At 42.9% G+C, this 25,955-nt stretch overlaps 2 long non-coding RNA genes across 4 annotated transcripts in view; one reads left to right on the top strand and one right to left on the bottom strand.

The window, feature by feature from the left end:
• The first annotated feature begins 91 nt into the window (after nt 1-91).
• On the top strand, nt 92-22,711 carry LOC310758823. Of its 2 annotated transcripts, XR_014545965.1 has the most exons (4): nt 92-179; nt 2,199-2,268; nt 9,751-9,838; nt 22,047-22,711. It is a non-coding gene; the product is annotated as an uncharacterized lncRNA (long non-coding RNA). The 2 variants fall into 2 exon arrangements; XR_014545966.1 differs by lacking the exon at nt 92-179 and having other exon boundaries at nt 600-2,268; nt 22,047-22,708.
• The window catches only part of LOC310758833, an 11,110-nt gene continuing 3,240 nt past the window's right edge, over nt 18,086-25,955 (bottom strand). Inside the window, exons 2-3 of one of the 2 annotated variants that reach the window (XR_014545984.1) lie at nt 20,619-20,716; nt 18,086-19,202 (exon numbers count right to left, since the gene is read on the bottom strand). This is a non-coding gene — a long non-coding RNA (uncharacterized lncRNA). The remainder of the gene's footprint in view (nt 19,203-20,618; nt 20,717-25,955) is intronic. The other variant, XR_014545983.1, reaches the window with a different exon arrangement.

Raw genomic sequence — 25,955 nt, 5'->3', positions numbered from 1 at the left:
ACGCGAGGGCGCATGCGCGTAGTGTTCGAAGTGGGGCTTCGCGTTCCCCGTTATGTGTAAATCGAAAAACGTCAGTGTCCAACCGCCCGCTGCGGGGCGCGCGAGGTTCGTCAGCTCGCGGCAAACGCCGCTGTGGGGTATTGGGCGAGCGGGGGGAGAGCCTGCCCCTATTGCTTCGTGTTGTGCTGCTGATATATAAAGGAAATTAGGAAATAAAGCCCCCTAAGCGGTACCTTCCCATCCTCGCAATGTCTTTACGCGGCAAATATTGGTTTATGGAACCCATTAGCACACACAAAAACCACACCCCTCAAATTATGGGAATACATACAGTACATCAGTGAGGGCATGGACGAATTAGGGAAATCAGTCAGTCAGTCAGTTTAATTGCACATAGCCAAAGGCTGCCGCAATGTACACAGAATCATTCAGTAATTAAAAGAAAATATGCTGGATTAATATAAAAAAATTAAAACATTTATATTATCAAGACATTACCTACTCTAAACAGAGCTATAAAAGTACCTTAATAGACAGGTTAAGACATTAAACAATAAAATTTATAGGCTAAAATCATCACATGGCCACTAATATATTAAAAGAGAATGTTAATTAATACAATTATATTCGGAATTTGGTGATAAAGATAGAATATAGCTTGACGTAGACAGGGTCAAATAAATTCATCTCCTTTACAGTTGGTGGCTATCTTGGCTATATAATTTGCTCTAATTTTCTTAGCAGCAGTTGCAAAGAGTGCTACACTCCAGGTCACATACTTATCTTTGTCTGCGAGGAGATATAAAATCATGTCAGATGGGTTCTGGCCAGGGGAGCTCGTCATTATAGGTGCTAAAAATCATTCTCTTGCTTCACTATATAAGGGGCAGCACAAGATATAAAGCATAAGGTCCTCTACTTCAGGACATCCCCTAATGCAAACACGTTCACTTCTCGGCCTTTTGGCTAAGATCAAGTGTAGTATCACTCTAGAAAAATGGGCTGCTGGGGGTCGTGTGGCACCTGGAAAACTCATTTTTATAGTGACATGCGCTTATGTTGTCTAAAGGGTGCTCGTGTTATCCTTAGAGAAAGGACGATGATGATGATGACAGTAATAATGCTCTGCCTTTTACCCTCAAGGTGTCTTACAGATAAAAATAAGGACAGCTAAAAACATAGGGGGGAAGCATTAAAAAAATAAAATAAACATGTTTAATTTGTTTTTAAAATTGACAATGTTTAAACATAACATGTCAGACACAATACGTTTGTGGGTAACTCTGCATTTTCCTGAGGGGAGCTTTATGCCACAATGAACCTGATAGACTTTTGAAACGCCACACAACTCTGCTTAATATATAACAGAAAGGCAGTTGAGAGATGACCTAACCTGGGGAGAAAACAGCAAAGACCTGATGAAGAGAGCACAGCAGAGGTTATATTTTCTGAGAATCCTCCGGAAAAAATAATCTCTCAAAGGACCTGTTGATGGCATTTTACCATTGTACTGTTGAGAGTGTATTAACTTATGGTCTCTGTGTGTGGTTTGGGAGCTGCATGGTCAGGGGAAAAACAACGCTGCCCAAGGTTGTAAAGACTGCGGAGAAAATAATTGGGTGCACTTTTCCCACCTTGGATCCAATCTCTGCTTCCAGGTGCCATAAGAAAGCTGCAGAAATAGTGCATGATAGCTTCTGCCTTCTGGAAGAAGGTACAGGGTTATAAAGACCAGGACTAGCCGTCTGAGAAACAGTTTCTATCCAAATGCGATTTTGGTTTTAAACGCAGTGTAAGGTAGTCTCTATGGGAGTATATTCAATTATGGGGTATCAGAGTTTTTAGGGGCTAACCAGGCTAGGATAGTTGGGATAGCAGGCTTGTCAGTTTTTGAATGTCTGATGTCGTTTTTTTTCAATTTCGTTGTTCTGTATGGGACAATGACAATAAAGATTATCGTATCGTATCGTAAGACACCTATGAGGGAAATGTTCATGGGCTGGAGCAACAGCAAAACAAAAAATGTTTTTATAAAATGCCACGAGACCCGGTAGGGCCATTATCCATATGAAGGAGAGTTTTTTCTCTTTTCTCCATCCATTTCCCCTTTGCCTCCAGTGGGCTTTTTGCCCCCTCTTTTCAGTATTAATGGCCACAAAGGGCCTATCGAAGTTAATGTGTTTTGTCTATTAATTTAGGATGAACTCAGCAAGAACGATGCAGTCGTATTTCCACAGCTTATACACACAGCTATCAGGAGTTGTTTTGGTGAGTGAGGATGCAGTTGGAGCTCAATTGCTTTTTAATACGTTTTTGTCTTTTTCTGTTGCTGGAATACTTTGTTGGCCTCTATACATTGAATTTAAAAAATTAAGAAAAAGAGCTTCCACCATGGAGGGGCAAGGCATTTGAGGTACCAAACTGCCTCAAGATATATTGAATTTCCTAATTCAGGAGGCAGTCGTGCCCCAGTAGGTTAAAGGCCAAAAGCCTGGTTACAGAGGAAGCTTTCGTCTGGTGCTTAAGACTATATCTATATCTATATTTATATATATATATATATATATAAAATGATGGTGCCAGGTGAGCCTCGCTGGGGGAAGCATTCCACAAATGGGGAGCCACCACAGAGAAGGACTGTTCTCATGTGGCATGTGGTCAAACTTTGTGTGGAGGGGGCACACAAAGAATTGTCTTTTTGTCATCACATCAAGCACATTTTAATTCTGATAGGCATTTAATTTAACCCATTAATTTATGTTGTCTTTATTGGGATACCGATGCCTTGGAGTGTAGAGTTTTTGAGGACAATCTCCCAGTGGCTGCAAATGCCTTTCGAAGGCACAACCATACCTGCTCAACTGGTGTACACAGGAATATGTTAGAATCTATTTACATATGTATTACATTTCTAATCACCAGAGACATATGCAGTTTTCTATAGGTTATGGTTATTGTCTAGGTTTGTTCTATTGCTATAAGAGCAGGAAGCCTCAGGGCACAATCTTTGCAGCACTTGCTCATGTGAGACTTTGGAAACCTATATTACTGCGACCTATTTTTAATTAGTCTGTTTTGCTTTGGTTTCCCACCTCCCATCTAGGGCTTTGTTCTCAGCTTTGCTGAGAACTTACTTCTGGCACCTTTTTTTAAAAAATCTATTTTTCCTACTATGCTAGAGCAACAAAGTTAATCCAGCAAGTTCTTTGATCCTTGAAGAACAGATGTGCACAGATCTGTGTCCTGTAGTAAGAGGGGAAATGAAGCATTGTACTAGAAAGATATTACTGTAATACTTTGAATGAGAAATCAGAAATATTTATATTAAGCTTTTTAAAATATATTGTCTATATATTATTGGGAACAAGGAGATTGGATAAGAATAAATCTACATGAGGTTTTAGGAGGTGAATATAAAGTATGTCAGTTTTACATGAAATCACAAGATAAGAATAGTATAACATATAAATTGCAATTGCTACAAGCATCAAAAGGATGAATAGTGGCAAGAAATCATCAGTCAGGAAGGCTTCCTAGCAGCTTAAACAAGTTCCATGACTGAGATATAAACATTAAAATAAAGAATACTTAATGAAAATAAAATGAAGGATCATTGACAGGGAAATCCGTATAATTACTAACAGTAAAGAGAAGCAAGACAGCTAATAATAGGGTATTAAGTCTCAGTGGAATGGAACAATTCCAAGATACAGTCAAGAATCAGAATATGCAAACTAATTACTATAGTCATTAAAAGAGGTGGCAAGGTGGTTGGTATATGCTGTTGTATGAAAACTCAAGACAAAACCATTGACTCATCATATTCTCCTGTACACTTTACCAAGCACAATTGCCAGGTTTCTGGTATCCCATTTTTGTTTTGCTTACTTAGCAAAAAAAAAAAAATCAAATAAACAGTCTTTCCATCCATTTCAAGTGTGTCTTATGTTAAAGGAAAAATCTAAGCATACAAATTAATATGGAGGCTATGGAACAAGCAGTCGGAAGGAAAGCCATTCAAATAGGTTTTGGCAATAATGAATAATACAAGTGTTTAGATGTTACTCAGCACCACAGATTTTGAGCACATTCCCAGATGCGGCCTCCCTGCCATGTTGGAAGTGATGTATAGACACTGGTACAACAATCAATCCGAGGATTTCCAGAAGTCCTCTTCATGAAAAAGAAAGCACGCGGGGTGTGGGGGTGGGGATGCTCATTTGAACTACATTAGCAGAAAATCTTGAGTAATGCAGCACAGTTTCTTCAAATGTCTTAGGTATAGCTATCAAAGGAGACATCTTGGCTATTGTATGTATTCTGGGACATCATGTTTAGAGGAGATAAAAAGACATTAACAAAGGACTATAATCTATTATCAGGACCAAGGCTGAAAAGAAACCAGATAGTAGGAATTAACAGGAGGTACCATAACAAGGTACCATAACAAAATCTGATTTAGAAAGTCCTGCCATAAAAAGGGAAGAACAATAGAGATTTTCCCTTATGACCAATGCTACAACATGAATCAGTAGCTTTAAGTTGCGCTAATGAGGTCTGAGCTGCCACGACGGACCAGGAACAAGACCTTGAGGTCATAGCAGATAGCATGATGTAAATTTTGACCTGGTATGTGGCCGCTGTGAAAAAGATAAATTCAATGTTAGGGATCATTGCGAAAGGGATTGAAAATAAAACTGTCAGTGTTTTATTGCAGTGTCAAGGGGATCCCCAGTTCTGGTTCCAGGAGATCCTGTCTGCTCCTCAAATAATAATAATAATAATAATAATAATAATAATAATAATAATAATATATTATTTATACCCCGCCCATCTGGCTGGGCCTCCCCAGCCACTCTGGGCGGCTTCCATAGAAACCAAAAATACAGTAAAATATCACACGTTAAAAACTTCCCTGAACAGGGCTGCCTTAAGATGTCTTCTGAATGTCAGGTAGTTGTTTATCGCTTTGACATCTGCTGGAAAGGCGTTCCACAGGGCGGGCGCCACTACCGAGAAGGCCCTCTGCCTGGTTCCCTGTAGCTTTGCTTCTCGCAATGATGGAACCGCCAGAAGGCCCTCGGCGCTGGACCTCAGCGTCTGGGCAGAATGATGGGGGTGGAGACGCTCCTTCAGGTATACTGGACCAAGGCCGTTAGGGCTTTAAAGGTTAGACCAACACTTTGAATTGTGCTCGGAAACGTACTGGGAGCCAATGTAGGTCTTTCAAGACCGGTGTTATATGGTCTCGGCGGCCGCTCCCAGTCACCAGTCTGGCTGCCGCGTTCTGGATTAGTTGTAGTTTCCGAGTCACCTTCAAAGGTAGCCCCACGTAGAGCACATTGCAGTAGTCCAAGCGGGAGATAACCAGAGCATGCACCACTCTGGTGATACAGTCCGCAGGCAGATAGGGTCTCAGCCTACGTACCAGATGGAGCTGGTAAACAGCTGCCCTGGACACAGATTTGACCTGTGCCTCCATGGACAGCTGTGAGTCCAAAATGACTCCCAGGCTGCGCACCTGGTCCTTCAGGGGCACAGTTACCCCATTCAGGACCAGGGAATCCTCCACACCTGCCCGCCTCCTGTCCCCCAAAAACAGTACTTCTGTCTTGTCAGGATTCAACCTCAATCTGTTAGCCGCCATCCATCCTCCAACCGCCTCCAGACACTCACACAGGACCTTCACCACCTTCACTGGTTCTGATTTAAAAGAGAGGTAGAGCTGGGTATCATCCGCATACTGATGAATACCCAGCCCAAACCTCCTGATGATCTCTCCCAGCGGCTGCATGTAAATGTTGAAAAGCATGGGGGAGAGGACAGAACCCTGAGGCACCCCACAAGTGAGAGCCCAGGGGTCTGAACACTCATCCCCCCCCCACCACTTTCTGAACACGGCCCAGGAGGAAGGAGCGGAACCACTGTATGACAGTGCCCCCAGCTCCCAGCCCCTCAAGACAAATCCTTGATCTGTGGAGTGGAGTGTCTGCTTCATCCTCTGATGACTAAGTGTCTGGCACCAACTTACAGCCAGGCATGATGCTACTGTACCATAGGAGCCAACTCTTAGGAGCTGAGATCCCTTTGTCCCCTCGTAAAATATTTGAGGGGGCTGAGCTATCCAAAGTTGATGGGCATTGTCCTTCACGTGGTGTGCATGTGACATGTCTTATGATCACTTATGCAGGGAGGGGCTCAATTCCCCCCCCCCCATTTTTTTTATTCAAGATGGCGCCCCTGTATTGCTATGCAGCAAAATTTACCAGCTGAAAAAATATTGTTACAAAGGTTGTGCGCCACCCTCTATCTCTGCCGAGTGGTAGCAAGATTCCATGGAGGTTCCAGACGGTCCCCTAGGACCTGCTTTTCATTTGGAATCAAGACACAGAGGAAACTGTTGTGTCTTTAAGAAATATGGTTTATTAGCACATATTTGGAGGAGACTCTTGAGAATCCCGTGGACTGCAAGAAGATCAAAGCTCTCCATTCTTAAGGAAATCAGCCCTGAGTGCTCACTGGAAGGACAGATCGTGAAGCTGAGGCTCCAATACTCTGGCCATCTCGTGGGAAAAGAAGACTCCCTAGAAAAGACCCTGATGCTGGGAAAGATGGAGGGCACAAGGAGAAGGGGATGACAGAGGACGAGATGGTTGGACAGTGTTCTCGAAGCTATGAACATGAGTTTGACCAAACTGCAGGAAGCAGTGGAAGACAGGAGTGCCTGGCGTGCTCTGGTCCATGGGGTCACGAAGAGTCGGACACGACTAAACGACTAAACAACAACAACAATCTGGATGCAGATGGAGAGAGTGTAGCGTTTACAACATTCACATGTCACGAGGGGCTTGCCCTTTGCACAGCTCAGCATTGCATCCAGAGGCTTTCCTCTGCCTCAGATTGTCTCTGGCCAGCTCTCAGGCATCTGCCCTTCCACATCCCTGCATGACGTTCTCCCCACTTCCTGCTTCTCCTTCCCAGAAAACCCCTGGCCAAGCAACTCCTCCCCATCTGTCTGCTATTCGAAGCCTAGTTCTAAGAGTTAACAATTTTCCTGTAACTTACATTATTGACACAGACCTAAGGATTTCTCTGTGATGAGCCATCAACTTCTTCTGTCATGATTAACGGCTTCTATCTTAGGTGAGGCCCCAGCCTGTATTTTTCCACTGGCCTGGCATCTTTCCTTCAATACTCCAAATATTATCCAAAAGCTACGCCTCTTATTAATTTCTAACATTTGCTAATGCTGGCAGTTATGGGTACATTTTCACCCCCAAACTCTGTTACCCATAGATCTGTAACAATATTGTATATAGCAACCCCATCAGCAGTCAATGTCAGCTGTGGGAAAGAAATGCCACTCCCTGTAGTGAAGAAAGAAGCAGACAAGTCCACAGCTGGATTATTCTGAATTATCCCCAGGGATTTTCAACAATGTTGAGGGCTAGCTCTGAGTATTAAGAGATTCCTCCTCATTGCATTCTATTTTTAACTTAAAATTCCAGCAACAGAGCAGCACATCTTGCAGGTATTAGAGAAGTCTTACAGTACTTCAGTATACTGATGATCTGACTGGAGCTCAAAAATAATCTTCCCAATGCCTTCCTACAGCTCCCAGTCATTTTAAACATGTCATATATTCTGCAAAGATAGTTTAAGCTGGTCATGAGAAAGTTTTCCCCCTTTCCAGTTGTGAGAATTTTAATAGTTTTTCTGATAGATAAAACAGACTAGACTGTAGCAGCCTACCCATAAATATCTACATCGTCCTTAGGTCACCCCCGTAAGACATGTTTATGTGGTTGCCATCTAGTGGCCCAAAAGCAAACTTGTTTCTTTTGAAGAATTGGAACTGAGCATGCTCTGTTGTTGTTGTTTAGTCGTTTAGTCGTGTCCGACTCTTTGTGACCCCATGGACCAGAGCATGCCAGGCACTTCTGTCTTCCACTGCCTCCCGCAGTTTGGTCAAACTCATGCTGGTAGCATGCTCTAGGCATGTGCTTTTAGGGGTAGTTTCAAGATGGATGCTGGATTGGGAACTGAATTAAGAGAAACCAAGAAATAAAACGAGTTTATTTCCACCTCTTACTGGTGTAACCTTACACACCACCCCAGTCTCGACAAGCAATTAGAGATTCCAGGAATACCAGGCATGCTTAACTTTTGGGACAATGAGGCACAGTGGAGACTGGGTGGTCTTTATGATATATGGTTTATTTACACATATGTACAACCTGAGCCTAGGATGGAGGGTTGCACAGCATTACTCCTCAAGAGGGTCCTTTGCTTCTCTCACAGACACAGCAGACAAATCAGGCATATTCTCTGTGTCTCTTTGCTATAGCCTGTCCCAGTCAGCCTACATAGTGCTCCAATCCCACTTCCTCTAGCTTGCCACTTTTTTCCTGTTCTCTTACGCCATCGACTCTGAAATCCTAAACCCCTTTGGTCTCTGCCCACCAACACACAGCTGGAGGAAGGGCTGTCCCGCCCTTGTTTGGTACTTCTTCGCTGTCTTAACGGCTTCCCTGATGGGTTAACAGCGGGCCATCATAAGCCTCGGGATCCCTTCCAACTCTACAGTTCTATGATTCTATTATCTTTCAGTGTGCCAGCACCTACTCTTTGGAACTCCCTACCTATTGACAATAGGCAGGTGCCTTCACTGTTCTTTTTCTGCTGCCTGTTAAAAACATTTTTGTTCAAGGAAGCCTATCCGGACATGTTTTACTCACTGTTTAGCTTCTGATTTTTATTATTATTATTTCAGGATAAAGAAAAATGTCCATATTTACACTGCAATACATAATTTTGTCTCTTGTTTTGTCGACTTCCCATTCCATTTTCCATGGTGATTTTGTTTTCTCCCCCTTTGCTGCATCCTATCCTCCATCTCTTATATCACAACAATATTACAGTAAGTCCTAATTCTTTCTGTTGCTCATACTTCAAATCCTGCTTATGAATTCATAAAACTATATTTCTTTAAATAGTCCGAAAAAGGCTTCTTCCACAAAACTATAATCATTGAGTTCTCTTATTTTATCTGAAGAAGTGTGCATGCACACGAAAGCTCATACCAAGAATTAACTTAGTTGGTCTTTAAGGTGCTACTGGAAGGAAAAAAAAATTTTTGTCTTATTTTAGCTGTTAACTTTGCCATTTCTGCATAGTCCATCACCTTACAAGCTTCTAATTTTAATTACATTTTGCATTTTTCAAATATCTGTTTCTAACTTTGTCTTTTATTTACAATTTTATTTTATTTTTATTTTTTGTAAACTGCTTAGATTCATATATGCATTCTGTTAAATACATAAAATAAATATTGCAGATCAGAGACCTGAGGCGGAGACAGTGGCCACATGTGCATGTCACACTAAACATGTAACCATCCTAATTAAACCTATCCGATTAGATCTAGGGTGTGTTGGCATGCTGTAATGTGAGGGAGAGGTCCCTGCTGCCCTTAAAGAGGCAGTGATACAGCTATTCCCAATTAAGCCCATTCTGCATCCAATGGTTTAAAGACAGCTAACAACCGATCACAGATACTGTACAATATCTTGAGCGTGAAGATGCCCGAGAGGGTGGCGGAAAGGCAACTGCAAACACTCTTAGAAGATATCAGTTCCATTCTGGGTTCATGACTAGTTTCAGGAATGATTTGGTTGAGGAGATGCTACATGAAATCATGTTTGCTGCCAAAAATAGCCCTCTTTTTAATTCTTTGTCCTTTCGCTTCAGCATATGTGGAGAGAATGTAACATGACATCCTCACGTTGAGCATTGCTATGTCCCATCTGCTCCAGAACAGTCAACAATACAGAATGAGGTGAGATAAATGACAAGGTGGTGGCATGCCACATATTTTTTCCCTATGTAGGTGTTACAGTGAGAAGACTGGGAACTAAATTTGCAGGGGCTGTTTTCAGCAGCAAATACACATTTAAGGTAACTTCCATTCTGAGCCTAAAGGAAAAGGCCACACACATCTCCCTCTTCACAAGCATGTAATCATGTGCTAATAAATTTTGTTGAACCCATTAACTGCTGCTTCAGGATGTAAATCTACTGTACTTGATTTAAAAGAAGTAAAAACAAGTGAGTCCCCTTCACTGCACCACTATTTAGAAATTGCCAGCTTCCATTCAGAATTCAACTACATGGAGACATCCAGTCTAATCATGCTCAGATGAAGAAGTGAACTCATTTGCCCTCTTTTAGAGAACTCTTTGTAAGTTTTATAATGTTGGACAGAAAAACCAGTGGCGTGTGAAATGGCCTAGAATAGATTTACAATAGAGGAGTCTAAAAATAAATTCACAACATTAAAAGAAAAATAAATTATTCCTCGGCTATCCTTGTGTTCCTCATCATTACCATTGTCTCAAATAGTTTCCACAGATCATTATAAAAAAAGGTTAGGGAAGGTTTTGGAAATGCCATGCAAAATCATAACCTTCCTTTAAAAGAAAGTGTGCAACAAAAGCAAGCCATAAAAAAGCCACAGAATGACAAGATGGAAAAAACAGTTACACCGCACAGGAAGGACTCCAAGGAGAAACCGGGCAACTAAAATGATAGGGGCAGAGACATAAACTGACAAAGCAGATATAAATTAAATACTGAAAATCTACAAGTGAGGGAAAATGTACTGTTATCTCTGAATAGGTTGCAAAAGAAGGGGAAAATTCGGCAACGGTAAGTATCTCGGGCACTGCTGAGTTCTGATGCAAAAGAAGAAAATAAGGGAATGCAAATCCAATAAATGTCATGGTCTGAAGAAACCAAGGAATTAAAATGCGGCATTCTTGAATTTAACATTGCTCTAGTCTTAATACAGCAAGAGGAAAGGAGGCTGAACAAAAATAGCTGAATGCAAACATTTGCACAGTGATTAGAGTGGATTACATGTTTTATCTGGAGCGCCCATAGTGTTTTTCTGAAACTCTGAGCTCAGGGAGGAAAGTGGAGTTCTGCAGTGATTTTACTGGCATTTTCGTCTTGCCCTCTTTTCCTTCTGCATTTTCAGAGCATGAAAAATCCTTGCTATTAGGCCTGCCAGTAATTCTCTGGTCTGACTAATGAAAGTGTGTTCTGTTAATCTAGACATAGATGCGGAAGGTCCATCATCAGGGTTGCTTGTGGTCGTTGCTGTTCCAGTTAAAAGCAGCTGCGGGAGGGGAACTGTGGTGCTATGGAAGGTGGGATTTAATTCTCTCCACCCCCCCTGTGCCATATCCCAATTTAATCCACCTTTTTCAAAGCTTCTCTTTGCCCTGCTATGTAATTTTAGACCCTGGACTTAATGGTCTTACAGTAGGGAAAGTGGAGACCTTTACACAGTGGAGGGAGTGGGGACTTGTGTATTATTTCAGTTGTGAAACACTCAATTAACATTTCTCACCTCCAGAGTAGAACCTTGTGTCAGGAAAAGCAGCTGGGAGATGGGGGTGGGGTGCAATTTGGAGCAGGAAAGCAACCAGCCTGGAAGGAGTTGCACTTATTGACTACAGACTACCATCCTATTGGTAGGAAAGTACAGAATATTTAATTTATCTCTAGTTTATATATACATTGCTCGATTGTAAACAAACAAACAAAAAACTCTAAAGTTTTACAATAGAAGTAAAACAATAACACTGGTATAAAAGAAATCAAAAAGATTAAAATCAGCCATAAACTGAAAAGACTTGTCCACATTCTGCATATCTGGGTAGCCTATGGCCACCTGCAGACTGTGAGGATTTTGCTGAAGGGGTTCAAATGCATACCAGAACTTTAGCATCCCCTCGATTCCTTCATCCAAGCTGTTTAAAAAGACATTCATTGAACAGCAATAGGCCTAGGACAGAACCCTCTAGCACCCCATTAGTCTCCCCCCCCCACTTTGATGAAGAACCATTAGCAAGCATCCTTTGGGCTGGGTCTGTCAATCAGCTACAAACCCACCTAGCAGTTACGTCACCCAGCCCACATTTTACCAGTTTCTCACAGCCTCAGAGTAGCTGTGATAGCAACAAAGCAATGAGATCTCTTCTGCTTGCCCCTGCCAAGCAGCATTCACCAGCAATTGAGGCTTTTGTGTTTTAGGATGACGGTTTTAAACAGAGACAGAACTCCTTAGAGTAACTGCAGATTCAAATAAATCTAGAGTCACCGTCTTGCCTTGTTAGCCCTGTGCTGCAAATCAGTTACTAAGGCAGCAGAAGGCAATGGCCCATTCCTTTTCTTCTCAAAGATGTCACAATGCAAATTTCACAATGTGCAAGCACAGGTGATCCTTTATGAAAGATCTGGGCCATACTTACTATAAGGGCATCTGCTTCACCAAGGAAACTGTGTGATATATCTTTCTAGCCTTTGAAACCACGCATATTTTTCAGGTCTTACACCCAGCATCTTATATTGTATTGCATTTTTGGCAGTGCTGCCCTGCCATAAACTGTGTTGTGCTGGGTCTGATGGGAGTGGTGGTTCAAAACATCTGGAAGATGCCTGGCTAGAGGAGGATGCTCTAAGTGAGGGGCAGCCAACAAGGTGCCCTTCATCTGTTGTTGGACTACGACTCCCATAATCCCTGAGACAATGGTCTATGCTAGGTGAAGCTGATGGGAATTGAGAGTACAACAACATCTGGATAGCACTGTTAGGAAATAACTGGCGAATGCCCACATGTGGGGGGGGAAACTACAAAAGAAAAAGAAACAGCTGACTGCCTGAATACAAAAAAGTGGGGGGCTCGACAGTCTCTAGTCAAAAGAACTCCTAGCAGATTTTAAAACAGAAATGCCTGTAACGTTTGCAAAGTGCAGGAAATACAGGGCGTGATACTTTTAAATGTCCCCATATTAGGCACTCACACTTGTGCTCTCCTGTCTCTACCCCTCTTGGGGTGAATAGATAACAACCTTAAGTAAGTTTAAATGCTTACAGTAATCAGAGGTCTCACTCATGCATCGCTCTATGCAACAGCAGAGACAACACAGGCAAGGTATTCTTGGTTATAGCCTCAGACGTCTGCTCAGTTACATGGTTCAAAAAGGAGAGAGAGAAAGAGAGACTGGGAGGGAGGAACAGGAAGTGGTTAAGAGCGGTAGACTCGTAATCTGGGGAACCGGGTTTGCGTCTTTATTCTTCCACATGCAGCTGCTGGGCTAGTCACCTTGGGCTAGTCACACTTCTCTGAAGTCTCTCAGCCTCACTCACCTCACAGAGTGTTTGTTGTGGGGGAGGAAGGGAAAGGAGAATTTTAGCCACTTTGAGACTCCTTCGGGTAGTGATAAAGTGGGATATCAAATCCAAACTCTTCTTCTTCTCCCTCCCTAAAGGTTAGGGGTTATCATGACCAACCTGAGTCTTCTCTTGCTATTAATAATTCTGTGGTCCTTAACCTTTTCTTACTTGCAATAAAGCAGTTACGTTTGGCTGCATAAATCTCCCCCAGGCACCATGTATATGGGGTTTGCCATTTCAGATAAGCACAGCATCCATTCAGAACAACTCTCTCAAATTATTTGGCTATTTAATTTCTTGGTCCCCATTTTCTATACGTATGCACTTTCTTCTCCCAAAATTGCATTAAAAAAAAATCTCTCTAAAATAGCACTATACAATTATTTCCATCCCTACCTCATATCCTGCTTCAGTGGGTTGGCATCTGTACTTTCAGTCCACTTACATCTGTTTGTAGTTCCTTCTTTCGGCTCCTATAGTAGCCTTTGCCAGCCTGTGCTGGCTGAGTTAGGCTGATGGGAATTGTAGCCCAAAACATCTGGAAAGCACCAGGTTCATGAAGGCTATTCTAGACGGAGGAGCCTGGAACTCAGTCTATTTCATCAGTTATAGAGACCATAAGGACCTCCACTTTTTCCTAATAATGCATACCTTTTTGTGGATTTTAATTGTAAGTTTACTTTGGGAGTCCAACTTGGATGAAAAGTGGAGCACAAATGAAGTGAATTGATATCCACCAATAAATATGATGCATCATGCTGAAAAACAGTGTTTGTGTGTGGAGGGATGGCTTGAAATGGAATCGAGGGACTTCCAGGTTGGCGCCTCCGGACAATGGCGGAATTCCTCTGATCGGGAGGAATTTGCTTCGTGGAAATTAGGGTCTGGCTGCCACGGCGAAGGCGGGGACCCACAAAAAATCACAGGCGGGAGAAGCCTGTGAACGTGGGATTCGGCTGGCACCTTTTGCGCCTCCCCTACTCGTGGGGAAACCCGGTTTCGGGGATCCGGAGCGACGTGGGGTGAGTGACGCGGTGCTTTGAATTGACTGCTTCTTTCACGGAGTGAAGCCGCATTGCTGTTGCCGGAGAGCGCTGACTTTTTCCTGTGGACAATTTGATTTTAAAACAACTACCCGTGAGTAGAACGGAAAATTGGATTTTTAAACGTCTTAATTTGGCACCGAAATGGGGAGGTTTCAAACAGGAAGTCCGCCTTCCCCTTTTGTAAATAGACTGAAGCAAAGAGGCTGCAAGCTAGAGTCTTGGAAAGCCTTCCGTAAAGGATTAAACTTCCATCGGCTAAAATTAGAAAACCCCCCTCCTTGGAAGCAGGAGAAGAGGGGGGAAATTTTGGATCGTGTAAGCCTGCAGGAGAGAGTGAAGAAAGTCAAATTACCACCACTCTGAACCTGGAAACAGGCTGCTAGTAAGACTGACGTTTTGGAAATGCTCATTGACTGTGAATAGATCGTTCGTTAACAGCTAGTTAAATAAGAGAAATACATTGTTTCCATTGTCTCCCTCTGCGTTTAAAAAGGAGTAAAAGTAACTGAAAATTGAAACTAACTTTATTGCTTGAACTGTGCTTAAAAGGATTGATACAAATAGAAATTGTTTCCCCCTAGAGGAAGCTTTTGAAATTGTTACATGAGCTGAGCTGGGGGAATTTCCAGCTGCAAGATAAAAAACTGTGAGAATCTGGGACTGACCTTGGAGCGTTAAGAATGTTGACAGAAGAAGCCTTAGTGGTTGCATTATAAATGATTATAAATGATTGCATTATAAATGATTCACTGGAACAGCTCCATAAGAAGACGGATGTGATGACTATAAAAATTGATAACTTGGGACAAAAAGTGACTAATTTGGGACATAAAGTGAACATTATTACAGAAACTATTCAGGAATCGATACAGGGATCTACTTTGACATGGCAAATTGTGGAGAAGGCGGGGGAGAAAGTTGTTGTTGTTGAACCTAAAGTAGCACAAGTGGAGAGGGAGAGAGCCCCAGCCTTACAGGTGCAATTTGATGACTATAAGTTGATGCTTTTTATGAGTGAATTTAGAGAAAGTCAGATTTTGAGGATTGGAGCCCCGCTTGGACTGGAGAAGGAAAGTTGTATAGATCCCTTCATGCAGGGATTTATTGACCTTTGGGACATGGACTTGGGTCAGGAGGAGACTGGAGTTGTGGGGACCTCCAGATTTGGAGGAACTTTGAAATATGTCCTGAAATATCTTTTGAATTTTAGTTTTAACTATGGAGATTTGGCTGACCTGTCGAGAAGGAATAAAAACATTGCTAGGTGGGAATTTCCCCGAGATCTACTCTTCAGCACCAAAGGAAGGAAAATAAGAACAAGATCAGGAGAAGACAAAGTAGAGTGCATGTATAAATATGAAGAAGACTTGCAGAAGGGACTTGGAAAAGAGTTAAGAGCCTCGGACAGAAGATCACCAGGTTGATGGACTATATGGAATTGACGGAAAAGACTGGCAGAATCCGAGACCAGGGAGAAGAGACAGTGGAAGAATATTGGAAAAAGTTTAAAGTCTATATATAGAAACAATGTAAAATTAATGAGTGTTAGAAAAATGATGGAATGGAATTATATGGCTTTAGTAGAAATGTTATAATGAATTAAGCATAAATAAGTACTATAGTATTAATGGAAAATAAGGTTAAAATATGTTAAGATAACCATATGACAGAAAATAGAGAAAGATGGAAAGGATTTGCTGAAATAATTAATAGAAATGGAATACAAAAAGGGAGGTGAGAGGAGGTCAATGAAACAAGGAATGAAAGAGAGGGTATTGAAATGGTATGTTGTGTGTTTTTTGAATTGTTTTGGCTCTCGTTTTGTTTAATGTGTTAATGTTGTGTTGTGTATTGTTTATATATTGTATTGTATTGTTTTTTCTTTCCTTTGCTTTTTCTTTTTTTTCTTTTCTTTTCTCCTTTTTGTAAGGTTTAAAAGTAATAAATATTATTTAAAAAAAGAAAAGAAAAGAAATCATAAAGTATTCTGGATCATCAAGTGGGGTTGTGTATAACCTCTGTGATATCATCATGAAAGCTCAATAAAAAGAATGTCTGGAGAGGAGAACACCCTCTCTTCCTGAACCCAATGAAGGACTCTGCTTCTTCTACTTTTTTGTCCTAGGAATAGCTGTAGTTCCAGGCTTGCCTGCCTGCTGTGCGTACATGGTTGTTTGATTACAGAAAGGAAAATTGTGGTTTTTTAAACCTCCTTTGTTTTGGATATGCAAAAGAGAGAGAAAATAGATAAGAACTGTGTCCAAAGTTCTGATATTGCCAGAAAGGGCCCTGTTCATGGACTGCTAGTCTTTTAAAAACTTTCTGGTCCTTCAACTGTACCAGAGAGGTGAGGGGAATAAAATGAAGTTTTCTTTATTCTTGATAACAGTCCTCTGCTAGCAGAACTCTGAACGTCCCTCCACTGCATACAAATTTCGTATTCCCCTGGAACATATGTCAGAGGCAATTTACTGTAGAAACATTAGGAGGGAGAAACACAGCCTCTTTCTGTATGTTTCTGGTGAGATCAACAGACTTTTTCCACTGTGACATTGCAGGGTGTATGCCTGCCAAGGCTAACTTTAAAGTATTGATGATGGCAGGCAAACTCAACAGGAAAAAAAACTACCTGCATAATTTCTAAAGGAAAATTATTACTTTTGATAAACAGTGGCTGGTTTAGAATTAAACTTTTTATCACATAATTGGTTTTTGTTTTTTTTTAAAGGGAATCCTGAGCTAACTTGAATTTGTTTTGCTCAGGTGTTATGTTTCATGAAACATACTGTACTTTTCAGTCTATAGGACGCCCCCATGTATAAGACTATTCTGGGGGCCTCAAAATTTAGAAAATAGGGAGATTGAGCTTTGGGGAAGGATTATTTGGAGGGAATGGCGAAAACTGCTCACCCGCCAGAACACAGCACACAACCGCTCGCGTCGCTTACAATTGCTGCTTCCAATCTCGGGCTCGCGCTTCATTCCAGCGGGTGAGCGATTTTCGGCATCCCCCCCAACAATCAAGTGGCAAATCGCCGCTTAAAATCTCCAGCTCGCATCATAGAAACCACCTATCAGCTGCCTGATAACCGCCAGCGGCCACCAATCACGCTCCCGCTTGCTGCGACTAGGGCAGCTGTCTATTGGCTGCCGCAGCAGAATCGGAAGGGCTAATGGCAGCGATCGGGCAGCTGCAACGCGAGCGGTTGTGTGCTGCATTCTGGCGGGTGAGTGATTTTTGGCATTCTTCCCCCCCCCACCCACAAACAATCAAGCGGCCAATCGCCGCTTACAATCTCCAGCTCGCGCCAAAAAACCATTCTCCCATCTGTGGCGTTCGTACGGAGCCCCCGGTCGTCTCATGGACTATTGACCCGTACACCACTAATCCGCTGCCACCAACCAGGTCCTCCCTGGTAAAATCACTTCAGTCTCAGTCAGCTTTTCAATTCATAAAGAAGAGTGTATTTTATTTCAGACTTAAAACAAAACTATTACAGCATTACAAACAGTGTTCCTCTTTACTTCCTTAATCTTATGTTCCTCTCTCTATCTCTGCTACCACCCCATACTCAAGGACCAACTGCCCAAACTGTCTCTCTATTACCAACTGCCTTTCCCAACCAGCCAACCCACTCAAACCAACCAACTACCCACCCACAACTCCCAACGGACTAACCCCCAGAACTCCTTTATAGACCCACTGACTCCACCCCCCTGGGTCCTGTCTGCGCAACCTATCTAACTATTTCCCCTCCAGCACTCTCTCATATATGGTAACGTCACACCATCCCCCCTCAGCACTACTCATGTATAATACGACCCTAAATTTTGAACCTAATTTTTGGGTCAAAAAAGCTCTTCTTATACACGGAAAAATACAGTAACAGTGCCGAGGCTGCACTGCTTCTCATGCTCTACCCTACGAGATTTCATGAATAAAAATATCAGTTAATTACATATGGGCAAGATAATTGATTTCATCTTTATATCATGTCTATCTTTTCAAGGTAACAATCATATACTATGCAGAGGTTAGCAGGACCAACTATAGGATGGTGAGGGGGAGAAAGACAAGCACCAGTTGCTGTTAGCACCAGTTGCTGTTAGCTGTTCCCTCCCATCTCTGCTCTTAGTAGAACTACACCTTGTGCAAAAGGCTGTTCTCACAAGCAGATTTTCTTTTTCTGGTCAGAAGCATTGGCTAATCACTCAATTCAGATACTACACCAAACAATGGTTAATGAAGTTTAACAATAGGTTGACACAATGACTGAATAAACAAGCCATGGTTTGTAACAAACTGGCAAATCAGAAACCATTGTTGGAGACTCGGGCTCAGCTCTCACTGCCCCTTGGTCCCCCATGGCGGCGCCGGCGCTTCTTCCATCGTCCCCGCTCTCTGCAGCCCGCCGTGACCCGGGCAGCCCTGGTGCCCCAAGAGGGCGACTGTCTCGGAGGAAGGACAGTGCAAGCTTTCACGACAGCATGCAGTGCTCACTGAAAAGCTGTTTCTCAGAAGGTTGCCTTACCATGAGTGCTATATCCCAGAGTTGGGCCAATGTGCTCCCTTGAGCCCCAAAGACAGAAACACTCACTGGGGAAATGGTGAGGTTCGTTCCGTGGTTGAGCTCTGCCGAGTGTTGGTAGAGAGCGAGGGCAAACTCAGTGTTCAGGTTCTGGGGTTCATGGTGTCAGTATAAAAGCTGTCCTGCCCCTGCTCTCCCTCCTGGTCTTCAAATATTATGTCATCCAAATGGAGAAGAAGAGAAGGCTAGCAATTATAACTGTTTAGGAACTTTCTTATATACCCTGAACATATCCTTGGAAATAGACATTACCTTCATGTTTTCCTTGGCATTTCTTCCTCCTGTCATCTTCCTACAGATCAGGATAGCAGGAGGTCTGCAGAGCCTATAGGGAAACAAAGAGCCACATGGGATATGTTTATTTTCTGAACCTCCAAACAGGCCTCAAACAGTTACAGAGAGACCTTTCTTAAGAACCCTTAGGGACTAATATTAATCTGGAAGCAACATCTATACGCTGAAGGGTTTTACCTTTGCAGTGTAATAAAAAGACTGGACCTAATGGTCAGGGGTCCCTTTACCTTTACTATATATATAATAAATGTTCATAAATGTACCAACCAAGCACAAACATAGATACATGGGCCACATGTCTGGAGCAGTACAGGAAGACTGTCCTGAAACCATTTTGACTCCCAAACTGACCAAATGTTTTCTCTGCAAGGAGGGAGGGCAGGAATTGGGTAATCACCATTTCAAAGGAATGGGCAAACTACCAGTAAAAGCAATCAGATAAGGCATTATCAGATAACCTGGCAGACAGGACAAACAACATCATTCAAATTTCTGCTGTAGACCACCTTTTCTATGATGTAGTTATGATGTTTGTGAGGGGTGGTCTTGGGTTACTCTCCTTCTTTGATGTATGTATGATGTATGGAGGGGTGGTCTTGAGCTCCAAGGCAGGGAATTTAAAATGTCTATATAAGGACAGGCACACCTTTGTTCTGGGTCCTCCTCCATCCTCCTGCATGTGAGGGGAGCAACCTGTTGCAACAGCTTTAATAAAGATCAGGCTTACTAGCTGCTTTACTTCTTGATATTCTCTGGTTGGCCTCTGTTATTTTCTCCTACCAATAGGGAACCCACGTGTAATGGCTTTAGGGGTTGCTTGTGCGTAAGTTGCCGCCGCTCTGGGCTAGGTTGGCTGGTTAAACCGTTTCTCACTGGACAGCCATCCACTCCGTGGCTGTTCAGTCGCTGGCAGAATCCGTCAGTGGGCGTTTCTTAAACCTCTTCCAGCACAGAAGTTCTTTGACGCCAAGTCGCCGCCTACTTTCCCTGCACGGAAGTCTTCTGCGCAGGGTGGGTGTGAGCAGCGGAGGACCTGTGCTCTCCTCGCTGGTCTCCTGCGAAGAGTCCTGGAGCCCCCTCTCTGCTTCCCCCATCGGCTCCCCTCTATCCCTGGTGTTGCGCTGATTTTCTTCCCCAGCCGGAGACCTGCCTTTCTCCCTGCTTGGCCCCTCTCCAGCATCACTGTGGAGCCTCGCCTCCTCCACTAGTTACGATGGCAGTTCCCTGACACCACGTAAGGACTCTATACGGGCTCTTGGATCTCTCATAAGGGAAAAAGGGCAGATTTTGTTTACAACAGCAGTCCTCTGAAAGAGGGGTCCAAAGGCGGAGGTGGTGGGCAAGGGGGAGGACTCTGGGAGAAGAGAAATTTTATTTTTTCTTCCCAGACGGGAGAAGACTTTTCTGAGCCTTTAAAGTCTAAAAAAGAAAGAGAAATGGAACTCACAGTTAGTACTCTCTAACGCCTCTATGCTCAAGATGAATTCACTATTATCACAGAATGCAGATGCTGAGAGAAATCCTCCTTACATGTCTATCTTCTTCCTGTAACAAACGCAAAATGATTCAACCATAGGAGTTCACCAGACCTTTTAGCACTCTGGTGACCAGTGAGCCAGCAGAGGGAGGTGTCACAATGGCTTTTGTAAATCTGGGGCTGTCTCTTGAAAATAGCAACACTTGGTTGGTCTGCTGAGGTGCCCAGATGGAGACCACCAGGGAACCCATGATATGGTGTTTAGAATTATACAGACAAAAACTTTGTTGTTGTTGTTTAGTCGTGTCCGACTATTTGTGACCCCATGGACCAGAGCACGCCAGGCACTTCTGTCTTCCACTGCCTCCCACAGTTTGGTCAAACTCATGCTGGTAGATTCGAGAACACTATCCAAGAAGAAGAAGAAGAAGAAGAGGAGGAGGAGGAGTTTGGATTTGATATCCCGCCTTTCACTCCCCTTCAGGAGTCTCAAAGCGGCTAACAATCTCCTTTCCCTTCCTCCCCCACAACAAACACTCTGTGAGGTGAGTGGGGCTGAGAGACTTCAAAGAAGTGTGACTGGCCCAAGGTCACCCAGCAGCTGCATGTGGAGGAGCAGAGACGCGAACCCGGTTACCCAGATTACGAGACTACCGCTCTTAACCACTACACCACACTGGCTCTCGTCCTCTACCATCTCGTCTCGTCCTCTGTCGTCCCCTTCTCCTTGTGCCCTCCATCTTTCCCAACATAAGGGACTTTTCCAGGGAGTCTTCTCTTCCCATGAGGTGGCCAAAATATTGGAGCCTCAGCTTCACGAGCTGTCCTTCCAGTGAGCACTCAGGGCTGATTTCATTCAGAATGGATAGGTTTGATCTTCTTGCAGTCCATGGGACTCTGAAGAGTCTCTTCCAGCACCATAATTCAAAAGCATCAATTCTTCGGCGATCAGCCTGCTTTATGGTCCAGCTTTCACTTCCATACATCACTACTGGGAAAATCATAGCTTTTACTATACGGACCTTTGTTGGCAAGGTGATGTCTCTACGCAAATAAATATATAGGGGGGAAAGAAAAGAAACCATTGTTGGAATTGAAAGTGTTTTTGCAAACTATGGTTTAGTGTGATGTCTTGAATTGACAACCTGCCTTTATGTCTCTGAAGGTTATTACATTTAGAGACTAGAGTTAGCCTGTACGTTTGAAAACTGAAACCATGGCTTCAGTTCTAAACTATGCCAAGTGCAAGCAGAGTTTGGCATGATGTCTCAAGCTGAACAAATAGAATTATTTTGCCTGCAAATATACACACTTAAAACTTTACGACTAACAAATATAAACAATGAATAACTACGCTAAAAGAAAAAAACAAACATTTGATGCACTTTATTTAACCAGGTAGAATAATCACTAATGGAGGCAGTTCTGGACAGAAAGTAGCCAAAAGTTACTTGGTGACATCCAAGCCAATGGGCCTCACTGCTAATGAAGCCTGTCCTGGGAGCACAGGATCCAAATGGTAGTCCCAGACAATTCACTGAGGGCAGGACTTGTCTTCTTTCTCCCTTACATTGCAACTAAGTGGAATGGCTGCTGAAGGAGACATTTCTAGGAAGGAGCCAAATGGCTTGGTCCTACCCAATTCAAAGCACAGTCGTCACTGCCTCACTTCTTCTGCTGATACAACCTGGAGCTACAGTTTCATCCTCAATCTTGAAGGTAGAGATTACCGTATTTTTCGCTCTATAACACGCACCTGACCATAACACGCACATCGTTTTTAGAGGAGGAAAACAAGGGAAAAAACATTCTGAATGAAACAGTGGATGTATCATTTTTGTGCTTCATGCTGTGGCCACAGACATGTGATCTGATGGTGAATTTGGGGTGACCCAATGCAAAAATCCTGAGAATTCCTGTGGATCCATGCTTTGTAACCACGTTTTTGCACCATTGCAGCCCCAGGCAACAGTGGGTGCGTGATTTTTCTGGTGCAGGCTGTAGCCATGGACATGCTATGTGATCTGATGGTGAATTTGGGGTGACCGAATGCAAAGATCCTGAGGATCCCTGTGGATCCATGCTTTGTAACCACATTTTTGCACCATTGCAGCCCCAGGCAACAGTGGGTGCGTGATTTTTCTGGTGCAGGCTGTAGCCATGGACATGCTATGTGATCTGATGGTGAATTTGGGGTGACCGAATGCAAAGATCCTGAGGATCCCTGTGGATCCATGCTTTGTAACCACGTTTTTGCACCATTGCAGCCCCAGGCAACAGTGGGTGCGTGATTTTTCTGGTGCAGGCTGTAGCCATGGACATGCTATGTGATCTGATGGTGAATTTGGGGTGACCGAATGCAAAGATCCTGAGGATCCCTGTGGATCCATGCTTTGTAACCACATTTTTGCACCATTGCAGCCCCAGGCAACAGTGGGTGCGTGGTTTTTTTGGTGCAGGCTGTAGCCATGGACATGCTATGTGATCTGATGGTGAATTTGGGGTGACCCAATGCAAAGATCCTGAGGATCCATGCTTTGTAACCACATTTTAAATGGAGAGCGAAGGAAAAACAAAGAAGGGACATGAGGTGGTGTGCAGAGAAGCAGCTGGCTAAGAATGCAGGAGAGGGATTTAACGGGAGGGAGAAAAGAAAGGCAAACGTTTCCCCCCACCCCAGCCATTTCTTTCTTTCTTTCTTTCTTTCTCTCTCTCTCTCTCTCTCTCTCTCTCTCTCTCTCTCTCTCTCCCTCCCTCCCTCCCTCCCACCCTCTCTCTCTCTCCCTCTCCCCCAGCAGCACCGGAGCACAGAGAGGAAATAGAAGGAACACAGTCTGCTTTCCTCTCTGCTTGCCTGGAGGGGAGGGGCTTTCCCTGCTCTTTGTTCCGTTTCAGCAAACACAGCAAGGAAACAGAGGAGGGTGGGCAGTAAGACCCTGAGGCAGAATGCAGGAAAGCAGCCACTTCCTCTTTTCAGATTTCCCTTCTCCGTGAAGCGCGATTTGATTTTTGCCTGATTTTTCGGCTCCAGGGACCACACATTCGCTCAATAACACGCACACACATTTCCCCTTCCTTTTTAGGAGAAAAAATCTGCGTGTTATAGAGGGAAAAATACGGTAAGCCCTCTAAAAAATATGGTCTGCAACCGTATAATAATTTTTATTATTTATTTTGGCAGCTGATGTCTTATCTATTGTGTAATGGTTTAAACGTAAGGTTTCATTATCTATACTGGATTTTAGAGCTCAAAATCCAGTACAGTACACAGCCTACAGTGTGCACAATATGGGACTTCCTCCACACCCAGTAAAACAGTGATGTAAAAACAACGAACTGCTCCGTTCTAAGCCTGTCTACTCAGAATAGAGTTTGATTGTTCTTCATGAGGCTTACTCTCAGATGTATATGATTGTAGCTATTGCGGCACCCTACAAACACAGAAATTTATTATTTCATAATAAATGATATTCTGGTCCACAGTACTCTTTATTTGATGCATGAAGTGCAATCCCAAATCTACAAGCTTATAAAGATATTTGTGTGCAAACATGGCTCCCTAATTGAAACTCTTCCCGTGTTTATCAGAGAGCAGACAAGAGGCTCTGTACAGGTAAATAAAAGTTGCAAAAAGCTGCTACATTATATCTGAAAAGTTTAGGAAAACAGTCCTATCACTTTTCTTTGGGGAGAAAAAAACAGATAAGGTTTTAAGCTTTTAAATTAGTTTTGGCTGGTAGCCAAAGACCTGCATTGAGGGCTTGCATTAGCCAAGTAACTTTTTTTTTTAAACTTATTTCTCTTTGAACAGCTAATCCAGATTCCACATCACAATCTCCTTCCAGTTTCAAAAGCAGCTTGCCATATGGCAAGTGGGTGTGGAATTCCTTTAAGAAGAAAACAAGTCTAAAACCCTCTTAGACTCATGGAGCTAGTTCCATGGTTCTCAACTCCCAGGCTTTGATTTCTGACCCACCCTATGTCTAGGACAATTCAAAGTCAGCATGACAAAACACCCAATTAAAAGATAACAAATAAAAAGATTAAAGTCAGCACTGTTTAATCCTGCTTTATATTAGGAGACTGCGTTGATTGACCTGTGGTATTCAACTCTCTTATTCGAATTAGGTAGAATCCATTCTGAGTCCTGTACAAGCTGCGTTCTCTTGCAATTGCATCTTGCCATGAAATGCAAATCACCAAAAGCAAATGATTTGGCTTGCACTTTTATTTGTCTCCAAAGAGATTTTATTAAACAGTGAGAAAAATGCCTGCTATGGATGTTGAAAGGACTCCTTCCACACAACAGACACATTCCGCCCCTGCAGTACTGCTGCCAGTAATAGATAGCCATGCTAGCCAGTCCCAGAGTGATATGCAGAGTGAATTACAATAATATATGGGAGAAAGGAAAAGAGATATTCAGGGGCATGACTGCAAGTTTGGGGAGGAAAGAGCATGTTTAACCCATTCTCAGCTGTGTCCCAGCCAGGCTATTTTGCCTGGTTCAGTTTAAGGATGGGACAGTTCCACCTTCTTTTGACTCAAGTTATGGCAACCAAATACAAAACAATAGTTTAAATAACTTCTTCTAGCAATCTTAGACTTAAATTATCAATTAGCATCAATTGCTACAATCAGCACACACTGAGAATGTATTAGAGATACAGTATTCACAAACATCACAGAATGGGAAAAGTTGCACAATAATCTTGAGGTTTTGAGAGCTGAAAACAAGCCCTGTATATGGACATTTTCTTATAACTGCCTCTTTCTAATATTATCTCAACAGATTTTGGCAGGATCTATTTCTGAGGTGCTAGTTCCTTTTTTGATAGGCTGTGAGCTGATGTTCCTATTAGCAAGATTTACCCCCACCTCATGAGAAGAGAAGACTCCCTGGAAAAGACCCTGATGTTGGGAAAGATTGCGGGCACAAGGAGAAGGGGACGACAGAGAACGAGATGGCTGGACAGTGTTTTCGAAGATACCAATATGAGTTTGACCAAACTGCGGGAGATAATGGAAGACAGGAGTGCCTGGCGTGCTCTGGTCTATGGGGTCATGAAGAGCCGAACACGACTAAATGACTAAACAACAACAACCACCCCTGGTAAATCTTTAAAAACCAGGAAATGATCAATGCTGCAGTCATTGCTACTTGATGAAAGACTACGCTGATGAACCACAGAAGCTTGATAATATTTGTTCACAGGGTTATATTCTACACAGAAGCTTAGCAGATAAATATTCAGGCTTTTACAAAAAATGCTTTTGTAGTTGCCTTCAAGAGCTAGAAGTTTATTG

This window comes from Podarcis filfolensis (genome assembly GCF_964270895.1).
Source record: "Podarcis filfolensis genome assembly, chromosome: 3".
NCBI lineage: Eukaryota > Metazoa > Chordata > Lepidosauria > Squamata > Lacertidae > Podarcis > Podarcis filfolensis.
The sequence above is the reverse complement of the archived record's forward strand: the minus strand, read 5'-3'. Positions and strand labels throughout refer to the sequence as shown.